Below are 20,578 nucleotides of genomic sequence, written 5' to 3'. Positions count from 1 at the left end.
GAAAGAAATACTTAGGCAATGGGTATGCTGAGCTCTGTAGTGCGGCTGGTAACTGGCATCAGAAGTTTAGCTGGAACATGAGCGAAGATATAGCAAAGTCCACAGCAACCCTCAGGCACAGCAGGGATCTGGCAGGAGTCCAAGAAAGACCTGAAAGCAATGTTGCACAGACACTGAGACACAGTTAGTAACAGGCTTTATACTAGAGGTCTGTGATCCATAGGAAGTTCATAACATGTGACCCAAATGGAATCAGGTTTGAGATAATGAGCAAACTAGGAATCCCACAACCTGACAACACTTTGGAAACAGATGATCACTTTAACTCTCTATTCCCTGTAAGTGAAGAACTCCAGCAAGCAGGATAGCTCCTCCAATGACCACAAAGAAACTTTGGAAAAAGTAATCTATCTTTATGTATTGAATTAGTCGCAGTCCTGACACAATCAAGATATCTACGGCCATACCAGCCTGGAAGTGCCCAATATCATCTGATCTTGGAAGCTATACAGTGTTGGGCCTGGCTAGTACTGGGATGGAAGACCACCCAAGAATACCAGGAGCAGTAGATATATCAAAGAATAATCTCATGTGCGAAGAAAGACTGTTACTCTTTTAGGAGCAATCTCGTAGAAATAGTCTATCCCAAAAAATGGAGAAAAATGAAGAAGTGTGATATACTTGTAAAAAATTATGAATTTTATGGGTATCTGTCTATTGTGAATTTCCTGTATCTTGCTGAATGTGGTTTGAGGGTTTATATATTTGTTTTATATATATATATATATATATATATATATATATACTTATGTCTATATATCCTAACTGGTATCTGATTAAATATTCAATACCAATGAATATAAAGGTATTTAAAACAGGTTCCCATAAAATATACATAAAATGCTTTTAGTGTATAGGGTGTCTTGTTAACATAGGAATAATTCTTTATTGAATCCATTTACTATTTACTTTTTTCATAGGCCAATATGTGTTTGTGTTATCTTATATGCGAATACTTATGTGTAAAAGGTGTTTTTCATTATCTTTATTTCTGTAACTAATTATGTTTATTTTACTTTGCTTATTTCATTATGGACTAATAATATTTCATGGGACTGAGTAAAGTTAATCTAAAAACCATGGACCCGAATTAATACTTCAAACACAGAGAGTTGAAATACTGCATCCTTCATTAAGAGCTGCCCATCTCCGTGACAAGCATCCATGGCAACCCTCCCTATAAAGCTACATCGCCAACCAGGAAGTGTACATCTAGAGCCTGCGGTCCATGTGCGGTTCACCATACACGTGACTTCCAGCTTAACAAAGCTGACGATGATGTCGTTTCCGGAAACCCGTCTCACGTGCATGTAAGAGCAGGACCTTCATCACGGCAGGCAATAGATAACTTCAGCAAGAGCTGAAAGAGGTCTGCACTCTATGTATTCAGCCATCTTTGCTGAGACTATATTGGACTATATGCAAACAGGAACCTCCGGACAATCACTTCCGGTCACGGGTCATGTGACGCAGAATTATTCAATTAATTAAGTATGATTTATATAAATGTGGGCTATGTAAGAGTCTTGTCTCACAGCTCCTGCTCTCCTTGAAGAAGTCTGAGATAGATGAAACACGTCTACATATATATATTGTGGCAGTATCACCAGAGATGGTGCTAGTGAGCAGCAGATTCTGTGTGGGGCAGGAGAGATCCACCCACACAGAGAAGAAAAGGATTCTGGGAAGAGGTGTAAGGTCTGCCGAGTGAACTCAGTCCAGGGAGGACTGAGGCAGACCAGTCAGCCAGAGCTCACTGTGCTAGCAAGCCAGTGAAGGCCAGGAGGCCTGACCGTAGACCTGTGAGATACAGGGAAGGCTATCCAACTCTGGGACTGAGCTATGGTACCTGCAAGGAAGCAGGCCAGACTGTGAGAGTTGGCAGCCAACAAGCTAAGGAAGCTATACCAGGCCAGGAGGCCAGTGTCCAGTCCTGCTTGTGGCAGGAAGGACCAACAATCTCAGAGTCTGTGAGAGACTTTCATGCAGAGTAGCTGCTCCTATGGAGAATGTTCAAGAAGTGAGCTAGTGCCCTAAGAAAGGGCTAGGCATTTATTATTTTCTGTTTGTTCCTGATTATGCTGGAAGTAAAGCACCACGTTCATTTGTTTTACTGGAATGCTATGTGTGGAGTCTGATTCTGCACCTAATCACTGCACCACTGACACTAGTCTACAAAGCTACTATCGATTCCTACCTACCTATACACTCTACAATAATTGTCGCTGTTTAGCGTTATGAGTCGCACAAGAAATAATTGCTTTCAGACTTTGTTTGTGGTTCCAAAGCACAAAAAGTTATTATTCAATATAAAAACAGATAGTTACATGCTGTGATCTAAATACAATTAGCGCAAATAAATCATACAGACCCAAGGTACAGTTATTACATACGCATGCGCTCTGGACGCAGATCCCGGCATCAAAGTAGAAACCTCTGTCAACAGCAAAGCAAGCAGACTGGGCATCTAGTTTCAGAGAGCCCACATATATACTCTTACAGAGATAGGCAATACAATAGAACAGATTGGCATGATTCCATTGGTTCTTCTTCCTGGCTCTTCTGTTAAAGTATAGTTCATAGGTTAGTTCGAATGGTCACAATCCAGCCTCCAACAGCTCTTTGTGTCCATTTTCCCACTGCATAATACATCTAAGCTGGCTACATTACAGAGTACATTTTAATGTTTAACTCTCTATAGTCCATAGTTTGCAGACACATGTTGCGATCTTCTCACCGATGATACCGGAAATCTGCAAAGACACACTGGATCAGTGCAACACCAAACACGGTCTTCTTACCATGTACTAAACCATAGATATCAAATAACATTTATTTCACAACATTACAAATACTGAATAAACCTTGAATATTACACTTTAATGCGAGGGAACCTTTTATGTAAGTGTGCAGTGTGTAAGTATTTGGGTATTGAGGAAAGACGCTAGTTAGCATTGTGCGACTACGTGTTTGTGGAGTACACCATGGTATGTGTTTTGCAGGGTTGATCATTTTATATGTTTTAGTGACTGACTGTATTTATATGATGAGGACTTTTAACTTCTTTATATTGCATGGGAATCGCATGACGCTAAATAATAGCATTGCCGTATGTACTTATAATGGGCGAAATTCACTAAAATGGCGATGGGTGGACAGTCGCAAAATGGCGTCTCATTGCCATTCGCAAAATGGTGTCGTGCAGATTAAATTTTTAAACCGATCCTGTCTCAGCCAATTATCCAGTTTTAACACTAATTACCCCAAGTATCACATATGGAGGAGAATGCGGGCATAAAGATTCTACTCACACAGGTCTACGCAACAAGATCTGCACAGAAAGTGGATTACAGCAGCTAATAGAAATATGGATGTTTACAGCACCTGTATAGTGGACAGTGCAAAGCTCATCAGGTTGGTGAGTGAAGATAAAATATCTGTTTTGAAATATTTAATGAAATAGTTGTATGGCTGTCTGAAAACCGTGCTACAAAGTTTGCTAAAAGTTGTGCACTTTCTTCAGCATTGGAAAGGTTAAAATAAGTTGTGTGGTTTATTCTGTTGAAATCAAGCTCATTAAGACAAGGTTTGTCTAATTATGTGGCCAGGACATTTCTTTTGCAAAGAAAAGAGCAAGTGCTATGTTAATTGTTGGACATTGTAGTTCCACAGAAGTGAAAGCAGGTGCTGTGTTATATTGTGCTGTAAATACAATTGAAAGTCAAATGTTACAAGTGAAAGAAGAACTGTGCTTAAAAAAATAAAAAGGGTTTAAAATTTTAAGGGACAGACACCCAATTTATTTTGGGGAGAATAGACTGTGGTTCTAGGCACTTCATGGTGCTGACATCTATTCAAGCCGAACCCTGCATCACTTCTAAATCACCAGACAACATGGATGACATGGTGAAGGCCTTGCGGATGGCTACAGCAGCTCCACTAGAAGCCACAAAGCAGCAGTGGGCAAAGCACAAGGCCCAAAAAGAAATTGGTCATGGTATGGTGCAAGGTCCATCCAGAAAGGACTATATCAGACTGGAAGAATTTGACAATATGCTTAAAGTTTTGAATGAAGGTAATGTGTATTTTGCTGGGAAGGTTGATGACTTAATGGAGCAATTAGCTGATGAGAGAAATGTTCATGAACAAGCTGAAAAGAAATTACGGAGTGAATTGTTCACTTTGAAAATGGCATTTGATCAGCAAGAAATAAAAAAAACGTGAAGTTCTTACAGAGACAGACCTCAAATTGGCAGCTATGTCTGAATGCCTTGAGGAAGCTAAATTTTTCCAATGTGTTACAAAGTATGAGAATGATGCGCTCCTAGCGAAGAGTGATGTATTAGAGCAGGATGTTGTGGAATAGCGGCAAAAGTGTGGTACTTCAGCAGAAAGTGGAAGAATTGAAAGAAGGTGTCAAGAGACATCAGAGTGATGCACAGCATGCATAAGTGAAAGTGGTGGATCTGGCTCTGGTGTTTAAAGGGAAAAGACTCTTTAATTGTGTCCACACAAGTAAATCTTAAAGATTGTGAATTGGAGAAAAGTTCTCTGGCTGAAGAGTTCTGTGAAGTAAAAGAGAAGTATCTAAAGATGCTGCAGACTCGCGCTCAGTGGGAAACTGACAGTGAAGGAAAAGAGATGGAGATGGTCCATCTTAAAGTCAGCTGTAAAGAGCAAGTACAAACTCTCCAATCCGATTTAGCTGCAGCTAGAGCAGTTTCAGAATGTTTGACAGAACGAAATGGATTCCTGGAGGAAAGTTTGCATAAAGCTGTAAAGCAAAGTGAATCTTTGGAGAGAGAGCTCAACCTTGCCCATGGCAGGACTTTGCAAGAACAGAAGAAGAACCTTGAAAAGTGTCTGCTAAGTACACAGGACCAGTTGCAAAGATTCCAAGCGGAGAGGAGTACCAAAGAACTGGAGTTACAATGTGTATTAAAAGTGGCAGCATCTGAAATAGTTGTATCAAAGTTGGGAAATTCCCTAAAAGTCTGTCTTGGAAAAGTGGACGAGAGTCCTTGCAGTGACTTCCAGCTTACACTGATAGCTGAGGGTGTGAAGTCCTCCCAAAGAGACACGGGCCCAGATGGCAAAACCATGTCTGAAGTTGATGATAAAGAACTGACGTATACAGATGGTGATCGCATGACCTGTCAAGCAAAGGTATAGGATGTACAGAAGTCTATGGTGATAGTGATGGCTTCAAAGGATGAGACTCTCTTGTTGCCGTGGATTCAGAGTGATGTGAATGTGACGCAATCACACAGTTTTGCAGGGCAAAGCAGAACCTTAAAGAAGGTTAATTCTTAGAGTCTTGTGAAGAATAATACTCAGGTGTGTGAAACAATGCCTTCATGCAAGCAGGATGGAACTTGCAATTCTGCTGAATTTGTATATGAGGAAGTAGGGCACTATGGGAAAATGTGCCTGAAATCCTTAAAGCTTGACATGATCAAGAATGAATCTCAAGTACTTCATATAGAAAGCAAGAAGTACCACAAAGTGGGGAAAAAAGTTAGGAGGAAAATAAATTCTGGAATCTTTAGGATGAGACCCCCAGAGGTCGCAAGAGTTTGTATGATCATGAATGCAGTGTATTTCCCTCATGAGGAGAGTGAAGAGGGAGATCATCATGAGAATGCCTCATCCCATGTCGCTGAACCCAGGTGTTTCAAGCTGGGAAGGGGGATATGTGGCATTAACACCAGAGATGGCACTGGTGAGCAGCAGATTCTGTGTGGGGCAGGAGAGATCTGCCCACACAGAGAAGAAAAGGATTCTGGGAAGAGGTGTAAGGGCTGCCGAGTGAACTCAGTCCAAGGAGGACTGAGGCAGATCAGTCAGACAGAGCTCACTGTGCTAGCAAGCCAGTGAAGGCCAGGAGATACAGGGAAGGCTATCCAACTGTGGGACTGAGCTATGGTACCTGCAAGAAAGCAGGGCAGACTGAGAGGTGGCAGCCAACAAGCTAAGGAAGCTATACCAGGCCAGGAGGCCAGTGTCCAGTCTTGCTTGTGGCAGGAAGGGCCAACAATCTCAGAGACTGTGAGAGACTTTCATGCAGAGTAGCTGCTTCTGTAGAGAGGGTTCAAGAAGTGAGCTAGTGCCCTAAGATAGGGCTAGGCATTTATCATTCTCTGTTTGTTCCTGATTATGCTGGAAGTAAAGCACCATGTTCAGTTGTTCTACTGGAATGCCATGTGTGGAGTCTGATTCTGAACCTAATCACTGCACCACTGACACTAGTCTACCAAGCTAATTACCCCAAGTATCTATATATATATATATATATATATATATATATATACACACACACACACACACACACAAAGATACCCTATTATTTGCGCTAAAACTATTGATGATACTATGTAACCAACACTTAAATCTAATAGAGTGGATGGCTACACCTTTCACCTAATATCTCTGTTAGACAGATATGGAGGGAAATGGAAACCAAGAAAGAAGAGAAAGGGTGCTCTAATGTACAAAATATAAAATATATTAAAATACAAAATGTGTAAATAACACAAACTGAATAATTAAAAAATCAACAATTAATGCAGCAATTAAGCTACTTCAATGATCAGTCCTAGATGTCGACACAAAGGATGAATCTCCCTTTCGTTTCCCAGAGAGTAGATTTATTGAGTCCTTTGTTGGTCTTTAAATGATTTTGTAGAGGTCATAAATCCTGTTTTCAGGGTTAGCAATGATTCCTTGTAATGTTGCTGAAAAATACCCTTCCACCAAAAATACACCCAAACAGGCCAAAAGGCCACTATTGTTATTTGAATAAAACACTTCAATCTCAATAAAAAAGAACAATATTTATTCAATAAAATCAGTGTATCTGATGAGCTTACATCAAACACTAGTGGCAATACGATGGAGACCCAACGCGTTTCATCCCCACATGGGACTTCATCAGGGGTACATCTTATAAAACATAAATGGGTGCATATAAGTGAAGGGTAACAGCACAGAAATCAGCCTAATAATTATCTTAATTGCTTATAGTTTGCATATTGACACATACAGAGACAATGATTATACATACCATCAAATGACTGTATTATCAGTCCTATTAATAGTCAGGAAAGTGTGAAGACTGATCAAACGATCCTAAGATCTATTTGCAGAGAATAAACTGGAGTAGACGCACTTTATATAGTGGATGGATTTATACTCCCAGGTAAGGATTGCTCAGAAGCAATAATCCTCTAGAAAAACACATAATACCAGCTGTTAATATTAACACTAGCACACAGAACCTTAAGCATGATAATATGTAAATGTGTGAATAACCAAGAGGATAGTCTCTCGGTATATACATAAGTAAAATAGTGACTCATTAGCAAACATGCGTAAACTTCCAGATAACTAGTTACTCTGGTTTCTCCATTAATTCACCTAAAGTGCATTCAGCATGGTAATTCTAACATTCATATAAATGTAAATAATCAAACAAATAGTCCTATAACATCCTTTTCTATAATCAATTCTACCTCATTCTATTAATACAATTTATAAATATTATTCAACTTTAGAAACAGATAATGACAAAATCTAATGTGTAAAGATATAAAAGAGCATATATCTGACTAACTTTAACATGGTTTACATGCAGCATGATCTTTAGTGTAATGCTAACATTGATAGTATAAATAATACATAAACAACAGCATTGTCTATCTTTTTTAAGTCAAATCCTAAATGGGAAGTCTTAGAGTGAATAGCATAATAATACAGGTTCAACTCACGTTCCACTCCTGCAAAATACTACTAACCAGTGTTTCAGTTTGCTGCAAAAGGGACTTAATGCTTGACTGTTCAGCCTTATAAACCCCTTTCCGGGAAATGATGTCATGATTAGCCCCTATTAGTAAAAAATCTTAAACTAGTGCATAAAATGCACTAATCATAAAATAACTTTTATCGCTATACTTCTAAATTGATCTATTCTAAATGCCATATATGAGCAAACTATGAAATATTTCAAAGAAGACCTTATTATAGAGAATAATTAATAAATTGGTGAACTAGAATTACCTGAAGAAGGTAATCCTGAACAAAATACATCTGTGCACAATGTCATTATTAATGCCTGACTGTTCAGCCTTGAGCCCTTATTAGCTAAAAATCTTAAACTAGTGCATGAAATGCACTAATCATAAAATGATTTTTATCACTATACTTCTAAATTTAACTATTCTAAATGCCATAGTGAACAAACTAAAAAATATATCAAAGACCTTTTTATAGAGGATAATTGTTAAATGGTGAGCTAGAATCACCTGAAGAAGGTAATCCTGAACAAAATACATCTGTGCACAATGTCAGTATTAATGCCTGACTATTCAGCCTTGAGCCCTTATTAGCAAAAATCTTAAGCCAGTGCATAAAATGCATTAATCATAAAATGATTTGTATCACTAAACTTCTAAATTAATCTTATTCTAAATGCCATATGTGAGCAAGCTATGAAATATTTTAAAAAACCTTTATTATAGAGGATAATTGTTAAATTGGTGAACTGAAATCACCTGAGGAATGTAATCCTGAATAATATACGGCTATGCACAATGTCAATATTACTTCTGCATTCCAACACTTGGAATGCATACCGGAAGTAAACAAACGCCCCAAGTAGCTGAGCGTAAACACAAGCTCATCAATGTGAGCAATAAGCCTGAGGCTACACGGCCTCCGCCCATAAACCGGTCGATGGCAAACAGATCCGAGTGATCTCCGCCAGTATTAGTTGCTGGCGTCATGCGTTCAACCTCGTGAACCGCAATGCTCAGGAGTAACATCCGCCCTCCAATAGGTTAGACGAAAGTGAAGGAAGACTTCTGTTGCTATGCAACTACAGCTTGCATTTCAGCTATTGGAATGCAGTGCGCTGCAGCCAGTCAGCATACACAGCAGTCAGAACCCAGTTTGCAGCAGTCAGTTGCTATGCAACTACAACTTACGTACCAACTAGTGGGACGCAGTATACAGCAACCAGTCAGTGGCGCCCTGATGAGCCTAGCTGTGGGGATAAATATTAACTTAATAGTTTAATGTCACTGATGACAGATGTAAAAATTAAATGAAAAAAGCCCCTTATGTAGATCCTGACTGATATATAGATCCTAACCTATCAAAAATAAAACCCTTATCCTGAATTCTCATGAATGATATACTAAAATACATAACCATAATACCCTGAGAGAGATAATGGATAGAAACTCCCCATTTAGGACCATAACTTTTACAAATAAGCATACAAGATTCATATACATTTACTCAAAATCTTACAGAAGGAATAGTATGAAATGATAGAAACAAAGAGAACAAAGACCTAAGGAACTCTAATATAGAAGTAATGGTGACCCCCATCAAATCGTCAAAAAGGACACTATATCTATATTCTCATTAAGACCTTTAGGGTGAAGGGTATCCAATGAGTAGATCCAAAAGGATTCTCTTCTGGATAATGCCAATTTCCTATTACTCCCCATAGGGTCTAATTTAATATGTTCCAAAGCTGTAAACAGAAAATCCCTAGTATCGGACCCATGTATTTCTTGAAAGTGTCTAGGCAGGCTGTGAGTATGTACTTTATTTTTAATATTCCTTAGATGTTCTTGGATACAGATTTTAAGACACCTTTTAGTTTTTCCTACATAATTTTTTCCACAGCCACATGTAATTTTATAAACTACAAATTCTGTATCACAAGTGATTTTATCCTTAATTGTATATTTTTTGCCCTTGTCGTCTGTCCAATGGAAAGGTAGTCTATCCATAAATTTACAGCAGATGCACTTTTTACAAGGGAAACAACCTGTTTTAGGTGCCAAAAAATCTTTATTTAATTGGGTGGTTGATTGATTATTTATAGACCTAAGTTTACTTGGTGCCAAGATGTTTTTCATATTTATAGCCTTTTTGAAAACCAACTGAGGTTTTGTCGTCAAGGATGGGCCCAAGATTGGGTCCTTCAGTAAAATATTCCAATGTCTGGCCAGTATATTCCTTATTGCTTTGTTTTTCCTATTGTGTGATAAGCGGTCTATGTTTAGAAAATCTATCATCTGCATTCTTGATCTTATCTTTCAGAAGATCATTCGATCCAAATTCAAGGCTTTAATACGTGCTGCTTCGATTTCATTTAGTTTATAGCCTCTCTCAATGAATCTATCTTTTAGCATTTGTAAGTAAAAATTAATCCATATTAGTGCAATTTTTTCTCAATCTCAAAAACTGAGCAAACAGTACATTTTTAATCCAAGCTGGATAATGACAACTAGAGGCTGGTATATAGCTATTTGTGTCTACATCCTTAAAATGAGTTTTAGTACTAATCGTTTGGTCCACCTCACCTTCCAACATTATATCCAAAAATTCAATACATTTATTATTTTATTTAAATGTAAATAGAAGATTGAAATAATTTTCATTGATGTATTTAATAAACTGCTCAATACTTTCTTGATCACCATTCCAAATAAATATAAGGTCATCTATATATCGACGGAATAATACAATATTGTTTTTTTCAAAATTGGAATTATAAATGAATTTCTCCTCCCATCAACCCATTAATATATTTGCATATGAAGGTGCCACTTTTGTGCCCATGGCAGTACCTTGTCTTTGTACAAAAAACTCGTTTTCAAAAACTAAAAAATTGTGTTCTAACATAAATTTGATTCCTTCTAGGATAAACTCTTTTTCTGCTACAGCCATATTCGAAGAACAAGATAGTACTTCATTCACTGCCTCTAACCTCTTTCCAACATGGAAAAATTAGCTATTAAGGAATTGAAAAGTTGGTATGACATCATAACCCTCGAGAAATATCTTGAGGTTAGACGCATACCAAGAGGTTTACGTCCATCAAAAATTCCCACTATAGGGACACAGGATGAAACTTTTTTGACTAATTGGTATCGGATACTTGATGAAAGTTCAGCTAAATTATTGGAGCTTATCATATCTGAAAGGAAAAAAGAGTTGGTAAAGATCGAGGAAGATATGAATAAATTGGAAAAATTTGTCGGTAGGTTTGAGAATAATGAAGAATTTAAAAATGAGGTCAATAATGTACAATTTAAATTGGATCGGTTGGAAAAATGACATTATAGCCACTAAACAAAGAAAATTCCTTAGGGATAAAAGAGATTATGAGAGTGGCAAATCACATAATTGGACGGTTTCTGATAATACAAATGTACCCATTCGACCAAATAGCTCTAATAGAAATCCTAATTGGGAACCTATCCAACAGAGACAGTCGAGGTATCGACATAGATCTGAATGGCAACAAATTAAAATGAGACCAAGGAGGGATTCATCCAATCAATCTCCTTGGTACAGGAAACATTATGATAGATATCCAGTACAGGTTAATAGATTTGACCCACTTAGATCCCCGTCCCCTAATGAACATCATCCACATTTTCTAGGTGGAAAGAAGGGAGTAAAATTCCCGAATACACAGGGAAAAGAAGAACTTTTTGTGAGGTTGGATTCCCCTCAAGGGGTCAAAAGGGGATTGAGATTAGGAGGAGAGGAAAGAGAGGAGGGAGGAAACTCCCCCCCAAAAAGACGGGCAGGCTTTCATCAGCACGAGAATGCCCAAATAGCATCATCAACATTTCCCAGAAAAAACTTTCTTCCCCACAGATTTCATTACTAGAAAAGGGGCTCAAATTTGCACCTGATTTACATGTTGACAAATTTAACTTATTCATAGATCTGAACAAGTTTGTTCGTAACTTGACTGTCCAAAGACATTGTTTGAAAAATCCTGTTCCTAAATTAGATTTTTGGCCTCTAAACAAACCATTGGTATCTCTACCATCTAAGTTTTATCCTGTAGAATCTAGAGGTAGTTATTTGGATATCTTTTACGAAAATGTGAAAGAAGATTTTAGGAAACTTAGAAAGCAGAGTTGTAAATTTAATGGTAATTTAAACCCCCACGAACAAATTAAACAGTTTAAGACTGATGATAGTTTAGTTATTAAGAGCGCTGACAAGGGGGGGCAGTTGTTTTACAGGACTGTGAAATGTATGTAAAAGAGGTGTATAACATTTTGAATGATAATACAACCTATGAGAGGTTGGATGCTAATCCTACCGATAATTTTCAGGAGGATATTTTGAAATTGCTGAATGATGCTAAGAAAAAAGGGTTGATTTGTACGGAAGAATTTAAATATATGTACATTGAAAATCCGAGTGTATCAGTATTTTACTATATCCCTAAGGTTCATAAAAATAAGGAAACTCCCCCAGGGCGTCCTATAATTTCAGGGGTTCAGTCTCTGACCTGTAATTTGTCACATTATTTAGATTAAAAACTTCAGCCTTATGTAAAGAATTTGAAATCATATCTTAAAGATTCTACCTCACTTTTAAAAGTATTGAAGGCTTTAAAATGGTCACCTGCATATACATGGCTTACGATAGATGTACAGGCCCTCTCTTCCTCTATCCCTCATTCTAAGGGGTTAGAGGCAGTGAATGAAGTACTATCTTGTTCTTCGAATATGGCTGTAGCAGAAAAAGAGTTTATCCTAGAAGGAATCAAATTTGTGTTAGAACACAATTTTTTCATTTTTGAAAACGAGTTTTTTGTACAAAGACAAGGTACTGCCATGGGCACAAAAGTGGCACCTTCATATGCAAATATATTAATGGGTTGATGGGAGGAGCAATTCATTTATAATTCCAATTTTGAAAAAAACAATATTGTATTATTCCGTCGATATATAGATGACCTTATATTTATTTGGAATGGTGATCAAGAAAGTATTGAGCAGTTTATTAAATACATCAATGAGAATGATTTCAATCTTGAATTTACATTTAAACAAAATAATAAATGTATTGAATTTTTGGATATAATGTTGGAAGGTGAGGTGGACCAAACGATTAGTACTAAAACTCATTTTAAGGATGTAGATGCAAATAGCTATATACCAGCCTCTAGTTGTCATTATCCAGCTTGGATTAAAAATGTACCGTTTGCTCAGTTTTTGAGATTGAGAAAAAATTGCACTAATATGGATTAATTTTTACTTCAGTCACAAATGCTAAAAGATAGATTCATTGAGAGAGGCTATAAACTAAATGAAATTGAAGCAGCACATATTAAAGCCTTGAATTTGGATAGAAATGATCTTCTGAAAGATAAGATCAAGAATGCAGATGATAGATTTTCTAAACATAGACCGTTTATCACACAATTTAATAGGGAAAACAAAGCAATAAGGAATATACTGGCCAGGCATTGGAATATTTTACTGAAGGACCCAATCTTGGGCCCATCCTTGTCGACAAAACCTCAGTTGGTTTTCAAAAAGGCTATAAATATGAAAAACATCTTGGCACCAAGTAAACTTAGGTCTATAAATAATCGATCAATCACCCAATTAAATTAAGGTTTTTGGCACCTAAAACAGGTTGTTTCTCTTGTAAAAAGTGTATCTGCTGTAAATTTATGGATAGACTACCTTTCCATTGGACAGACGACAAGGGCAAAAAAAAAATATACAATTAAGGATAAAATCACTTGTGATACAGAATTTGTAGTTTATAAAATTACATGTGGCTGTGGAAAAAATTATGTAGGAAAAACTAAAAGGTGTCTTAAAATCCATATCCAAGAACATCTAAGGAATATTAAAAATAATGTACATACTCACAGCCTGTCTAGACAATTTCAAGAAATACATGGGTCCGATACTAGGGATTTTCAGTTTACAGCTTTGGAACATATTAAATTAGACCCTATGGGGAGTAATAGGAAATTGGCATTATCCAGAAGAGAATCCTTTTGGATCTACTCATTGGATACCCTTCACCCTAAAGGTCTTAATGAGAATATAGATATAGTGTCCTTTTTGACGATTTGATGGGGGTCACCATTACTTCTATATTAGAGTTCCTTAGGTCTTTGTTCTCTTTGTTTCTATCATTTCATACTATTCCTTCTGTAAGATTTTGAGTAAATGTATATGAATCTTGTATGCTTATTTGTAAAAGTTATGGTCCGAAATGGGGAGTTTCTATCCATTATCTCTCTCAGGGTATTATGGTTATGTATTTTAGTATATCATTCATGAGAATTCAGGATAAGGGTTTTATTTTTGATAGGTTAGGATCTATATATCAGTCAGGATCTACATAAGGGGCTTTTTTCATTTAATTTTTACATCTGTCATCAGTGACATTAAACTATTAAGTTAATATTTATTATCCCCACAGCTAGGCTCATCAGGGCGCCGCTGACTGGTTGCTGTATACTGCGTCCCACTAGTTGGTACGTAAGTTGTAGTTGCATAGCAACTGACTGCTGCGAACTGGGTTCTGACTGCTGTGTATGCTGACTGGCTGCAGCGCACTGCATTCCAATAGCTGAAATGCAAGCTGTAATTGCATAGCAACAGAAGTCTTCCTTCACTTTCGTCTAACCTATTGGAGGGCGGATGTTACTCCTGAGCATTGCGGTTCACGGCGCCAACAACTAATACTGGCGGAGATCACTCAGATCTGTTTGCCATCGGCCGGTTTATGGGCGGAGGCCGTTTAGCCTCAGGCTTATTGCTCACATTGATGAGCTTGTGTTTACGCTCAGCTGCTTGGGGCGTTTGTTTACTTCCGGTATGCATTCCAAGTGTTGGAATGCAGAAGTAATATTGACATTGTGCATAGCCGTATATTATTCAGGATTACCTTCCTCAGGTGATTTCAGTTCACCAATTTAACAATTATCCTCTATAATAAAGGTTTTTTAAAATATTTCATAGCCTACTCACATATGCCATTTAGAATAACATTAATTTAGAAGTTTAGTGATAAAAATCATTTTATGATTAATGCATTTTATGCACTGGTTTAAGATTTTTGCTAATAAGGGCTCAAGGCTGAATAGTCAGGATTACCTTATTCAGGTTATTCTAGTTCACCAATTTATTAATTATTCTCTTTTATAAGGTCTTCTTTGAAATATTTTATAGTTTGCTCATATATGGCATTTAGAATAGATCAATTTAGAAGTATAGCGATAAAAATTATTTTATGATTAGTGCATTTTATGCACTAGTTTAAGATTTTTTACTAATAGGGGCTAATCATGACATCATTTCCCAGAAAGGGGTTTATAAGGCTGAACAGTCAAGCATTAAGTCACTTTTGCAGCAAACTGAAACACTGGTTAGTAGTATTTTGCAGGAGTGGAACGTGAGTTGAACCTGTATTATTATGCTATTTCACTCTAAGACTTCCCATTTAGGATTTGACTTAAAAAAGATAGACAATGCTGTTGTTTATGTATTATTTATGCTATCAATGTTAGCATTACACTAAAGATCATGCTGCATGTAAACCATGTTAAAGTTAGTCAGATATATGCTCTTTTATATCTTTACACATTAGATTTTGTCATTATCTGTTTCTAAAGTTGAATAATATTTATAAATTGTATTAATAGAATGAGGTAGAATTGATTATAGAAAAGGATGTTATAGGACTATTTGTTTGATTATTTACATTTATATGAATGTTAGAATTACCATGCTGAATGCACTTTAGGTGAATTAATGGAGAAACCAGAGTAACTAGTTATCTGGAAGTTTACGCATGTTTGCTAATGAGTCACTATTTTACTTATGTATATACCGAGAGACTATCCTCTTGGTTATTCACACATTTACATATTATCATGCTTAAGGTTCTGTGTGCTAGTGTTAATATTAACAGCTGGTATTATGTGTTTTTCTAGAGGATTATTGCTTCTGAGCAATCCTTACCTGGGAGTATAAATCCATCCACTATATAAAGTGCGTCTACTCCAGTTTATTCTCTGCAAATAGATCTTAGGATCGTTTGATCAGTCTTCACACTTTCCTGACTATTAATAGGACTGATAATACAGTCATTTGATGGTATGTATAATCATTGTCTCTGTATGTGTCAATATGCAAACTATAAGCAATTAAGATAATTATTAGGCTGATTTCTGTGCTGTTACCCTTCACTTATATGCACCCATTTATGTTTTATAAGATGTACCCCTGATGAAGTCCCATGTGGGGATGAAACGCGTTGGGTCTCCATCGTATTTTGACTAGTGTTTGATGTAAGCTCATCAGATTCACTGATTTTACTGAATAAATATTGTTCTTTTTTTTTTAGATTGAAGTGTTTTATTCAAATAATAATAGTGGCCTTTTGGCCTGTTTGGGTGTATTTTTGGTGGAAGGGTATTTTTAAGCAACATAACAAGGAATCATTGTTAACCCTGAAAACAGGATTTATGACCTCTACAAAATCATTTAAAGACCAACAAAGGACTCAATAAATCTACTCTCTGGGAAACGAAAGGGAGATTCATCCTTTGTGTCGACATCTAGGACTGATCATTGAAGTAGCTTCATTGCTGCATTAATTGTTGATTTTTTAATTATTCAGTTTGTGTTATTTACACATTTTGTATTTTAATATATTTTATATTTTGTACATTAGAGCGCCCTTTCTCTTCTTTCTTGATTGGTGTATATATATATATATATATATATATATATATATACACACCAATCAGTCGTAACATTAAAACCAAATCTCATTACAATAGCACCTGTCATGGTTTGGAATATACGAGAGTAATGAGACTGTCTCTGTTTTTCTGTCCCATAGGTAGACTTGGTGACGCTATGCTGGTTATTGTAAAGCTCATACATTCATGTGTCTGAACCTGCAGTTGGACTGCCATAGTCTTCTTTGTTTGGTCATAGCGAGTGGAAGATCTTTGTATGTTTCGTCATGATGGATGTGAGATTACGTCAGAGATGTGTGATTGAATTTTGTGTTAAACTTGGAAAAAGCGGAGATTATACTCATGAAATGTCATGGCAAGCATATGATGGAGGAATAATTAGCCGTGCTGCAGTATTTCGGTGGTGGAAGCTAAATTGGGGAGATATTTTTTCCACTTCTGGAAGCTGTGAATAATTGTTTACAGAATTAAATAACTCAGACCCATTTTTTGATAATGTGTCAAAACTGAATTATTGGCTGAGACAAGATCAGTTTAAAATTGAATCGCAGCGACACCATCTTGCGACTGGCCGCAAGATGCCATTTTGCAAAATGGCCGCCTAAGCGCCATTTTAGATAAACTCACACTTTAGTACATGTGGCGATAATACTATTAGCATCATGCGAATGCATCTGTGACCATTGCCATAGGTTAAGGCGATTCACCAAAAGCCCATTTCATTACTTTACGTATTATAAAGGATATATATTTCAGAAATGGCTTTACAGTATGCCAGGTGACAACTGGCTTGTGTAGATAAGCTTCCTGGATAGTGTTTGCCCTCACTACAGGTGGTCTGGCTAGAATACACACATTACATTAGCAGGCTTCCTGCAATGACATGATTTCAAAGGCTAGAGTGTCATCTTAGGTCTGTCTCTTGTAGCTGGGATATTTGCATTTCACACAAGAGACTGGGAGAACAAAAAGAGCTTTTTCCTTTGAACACAGGAAAGGTGGGGGGGACTGCTAACAGAGGGCATGTGGAACTATCTGGCTCAGCATGTCACACTGCTAATGTGTTCACTCAGTTAGAGTTAACTGCACCCTTCCTCATACACATAAATACGTCTTTATATCAAACCACGAATACTCACACATTACATATTCACACATAAGGTTTAATAAGCTCTAAAGTATATGATTTAAGTTGGTTCACTTAGTTTAAATGCTGTGAAATAAAGATATTTGATAACTAAGGTTCTATACATGTTAAGACAGCAGTGTTTGGGTTCGTACAGATGCATACTTCAACAGAATTCCGGTATTATCGGTGTGGAGATCGCATCATGCATTCGCAACTTATGGACCACAGAGACTACAAGCAACAAAATGTATATTTTAGGAACAACTGTTAGGATGCAGCATGGGGAGGTGGGAGGGAAAAGACCCTCAGTTGTTAGAGGCTGGGCGAGTCTATTTGAACCAGCCTTTTAAATGCACTGTAGCATATGCTTCTCCCCTGGGAACCAATGGCATAAGCAAGAAACTTCTCTATTGTCCTGTCTATTCTGGGGGGGTATAAACATGTGTGCTCAAACACTGGGTCTTTAGTCTTCTTGCTGAATGCTGAATGACGACGGGGTCTCTTGCTGATGCCTGTCACCGGGTCCGGAAGCGCGGCGTATGTATACTGTACTTGGGGGTCTGTATAATTCTTTTGCGTCTAATTGTGTCTGGATCAATAGCGTGTAACTGACGTACTTTTTACTTGAATAATACTTTGTGCTTTGGAACCACATGTTCTAAGTCTGGAGTCTCTATTTACTGTATGACTGCGTACGCAAATTAAGCATCATCCTTAGGTTTATAGGTAGGATTTTAGAAGGTACAGGCAGGGGTATATAGAGTTTAAATTTTAATATCAACAGATGTTACCAATACAGTGACAATGGGAATGTTCTCAAAGTCTGAAGTGTTCTCTTTTCCAAGCATGATTGGGAAGTCTTAAAATGATGAGAGCAGCAGTGGAGAGTAGAATGATGTGCCTCATACTGAACTAGTTGACTATGTGCTTGATCTTGAAGTGAGAAAAGATATTTGTGCCTTAGAACAGTTAAAGGCCTACTCTGGTAAAGGCTAGAGAGAATGTAAAAGCAGCTGACGGAAACACATTAGAGTCTGATAGTAGGTTGTCATACCATCACATGGAAGTCAAGATTTGTTGTATCACATGTCCAAAAAGGAGAAAATATTGGCAGTTGCTTAGGCATATAGAATAACTATGTTAGACCTGGCTCATGGTCATATAACTGCATGACATTTACCGGTAGGAGTCCATAAAGATGTATCAGTCTACTGTGCAACCTGCCCTGAGTGTCAGTACCATGCTCCCAGGCCATATTATAGAAGTCTGCTTGTCTCATTAACCGTAATTGAGGTCCCGTTTGAGAGAATAGCTATGTATTTGGTTAAAATTTAAATGCTGTAGTGAAATCACTACACTTCTTGGCGCTAATTGTGTGATAATGTAATTAAATAACACCAGCTGCAGGTAAAAGGCTACAAAAATCTTGATTAGCTGCTCTAGGTGATACATAATAATCATTTAATAAAAGATAATAAATAATAAATCAATGATTGCTTTCTATTTTGGACACAGGAGGCTTGTCTATAATTCAAAAAATTAGTTTAATCGCATAAACATATAAACAATATAGAAATTAATAATATGTAGATAAAAACACAATCAATATAGCAGCATATTTTAAGAACCAATAATTAACCCATTAATAATCATATGGGGTAGAAATCAATTACTAGATAGGCTTTACATTCAATGCTGTTCAGTCACTACTTCTGTGTGAGAATAGTCAGTGTTCACAGCTGAGTGAGTATATGATTGCTACAAATAAATGTATCAGATGGATTAAATTAAGTAACAAATATGTTATTTAGATGTTTATGCGATTAAACTAATTTTTTGAATTATAGACAAGCCTCCTGTGTCCAAAATAGAAAGCAATCATTGCTTTATTATTTATTATCTTTTATTAAATGTGATTATTTTGTATCACCTAGCGCAGCTAAACAAGATTTATGTATTTGGTTGAACCTCTAATAAAGTCTGCCCAGGGTCATCAGTATATCTTGGTGTTAATGGATTACACTACCAGATACCCGGATTCGATACCATTGTGCAATATGTCAACAGAGGCAATTGCTAGGGAACTTGTACATGTCTTTAGCAGAGTGGTAATACCTATGGAGTAGCACCCCATGTATGTCAAGAATCATGAAAGAATTGTTCCACCTGTTTAAGCTAAGGCCTTCCATGTATCACCCTTTGATGGGTTAGTGGAGAGGTTTAACAAAACTTTCAAGAATAAGTTAAAGAAAGTGTTGAATAAAGATGGGAAAATTGGGATTATTTGTTACCCTATTTATTGCTTGCCACAAGAGAGATTCCACAAACTTTCACAGGGTTCTCGCCTTTTGATTTGCTATATGGGAGACATGCAAGGGGATTGCTGGATATTGCAAAAGAGACATGGCAGGGGCAACCGGTACTTTTAAGATGGTTATTGAGCATGTGCCTCAAATGCAGGAAATACAGTAACAACTGCTATGATGCTGGTTGTGAGAGAGGACTTGGAATAAGCCCATCCACCACAACAAAGCGTGTACAATTGTAATGCCCAATTGTCAAGGGGAGATATATATGCCCCAGTTTTCTTCTGTCTGGTAGACAGAAGCTGATTTGCAGCCTTGATTACCAGGCCACCTGTGGCAGGCTGATAAAGGGTGTAACCAGTGTCTCACTGCCCGGGGAACAGGTCAGCGGTCTGTTGAGAAACATTGTGATTACTGAATGTAAGTGCTGTGCTTACGACTTCTGTTTTGTAAGAGCGATGATAGGTCCTTCCGCACTGAGAGAGAGAATCATTTTGTTTTGTTAGAGCTGGACAAGCCAGG

General features: G+C 37.1%; 1 protein-coding gene and 1 pseudogene across 1 annotated transcript in view; one reads left to right on the top strand and one right to left on the bottom strand.

The window, feature by feature from the left end:
- The window catches only part of LOC148443414 (arginase, non-hepatic 1-like), a gene marked incomplete at its 5' end in the record, with an annotated part of 92,691 nt that overhangs the window by 62,163 nt on the left and 9,950 nt on the right, over positions 1-20,578 (bottom strand). The gene's annotated exons all lie outside the window — the stretch shown is intronic.
- Positions 454-572, top strand: LOC148443415 (5S ribosomal RNA; annotated as a pseudogene).

This window comes from Taudactylus pleione, unplaced genomic scaffold (assembly GCF_031769625.1).
Source record: "Taudactylus pleione unplaced genomic scaffold, aTauple2 ptg001274l, whole genome shotgun sequence".
NCBI lineage: Eukaryota > Metazoa > Chordata > Amphibia > Anura > Myobatrachidae > Taudactylus > Taudactylus pleione.
The sequence above is the reverse complement of the archived record's forward strand: the minus strand, read 5'-3'. Positions and strand labels throughout refer to the sequence as shown.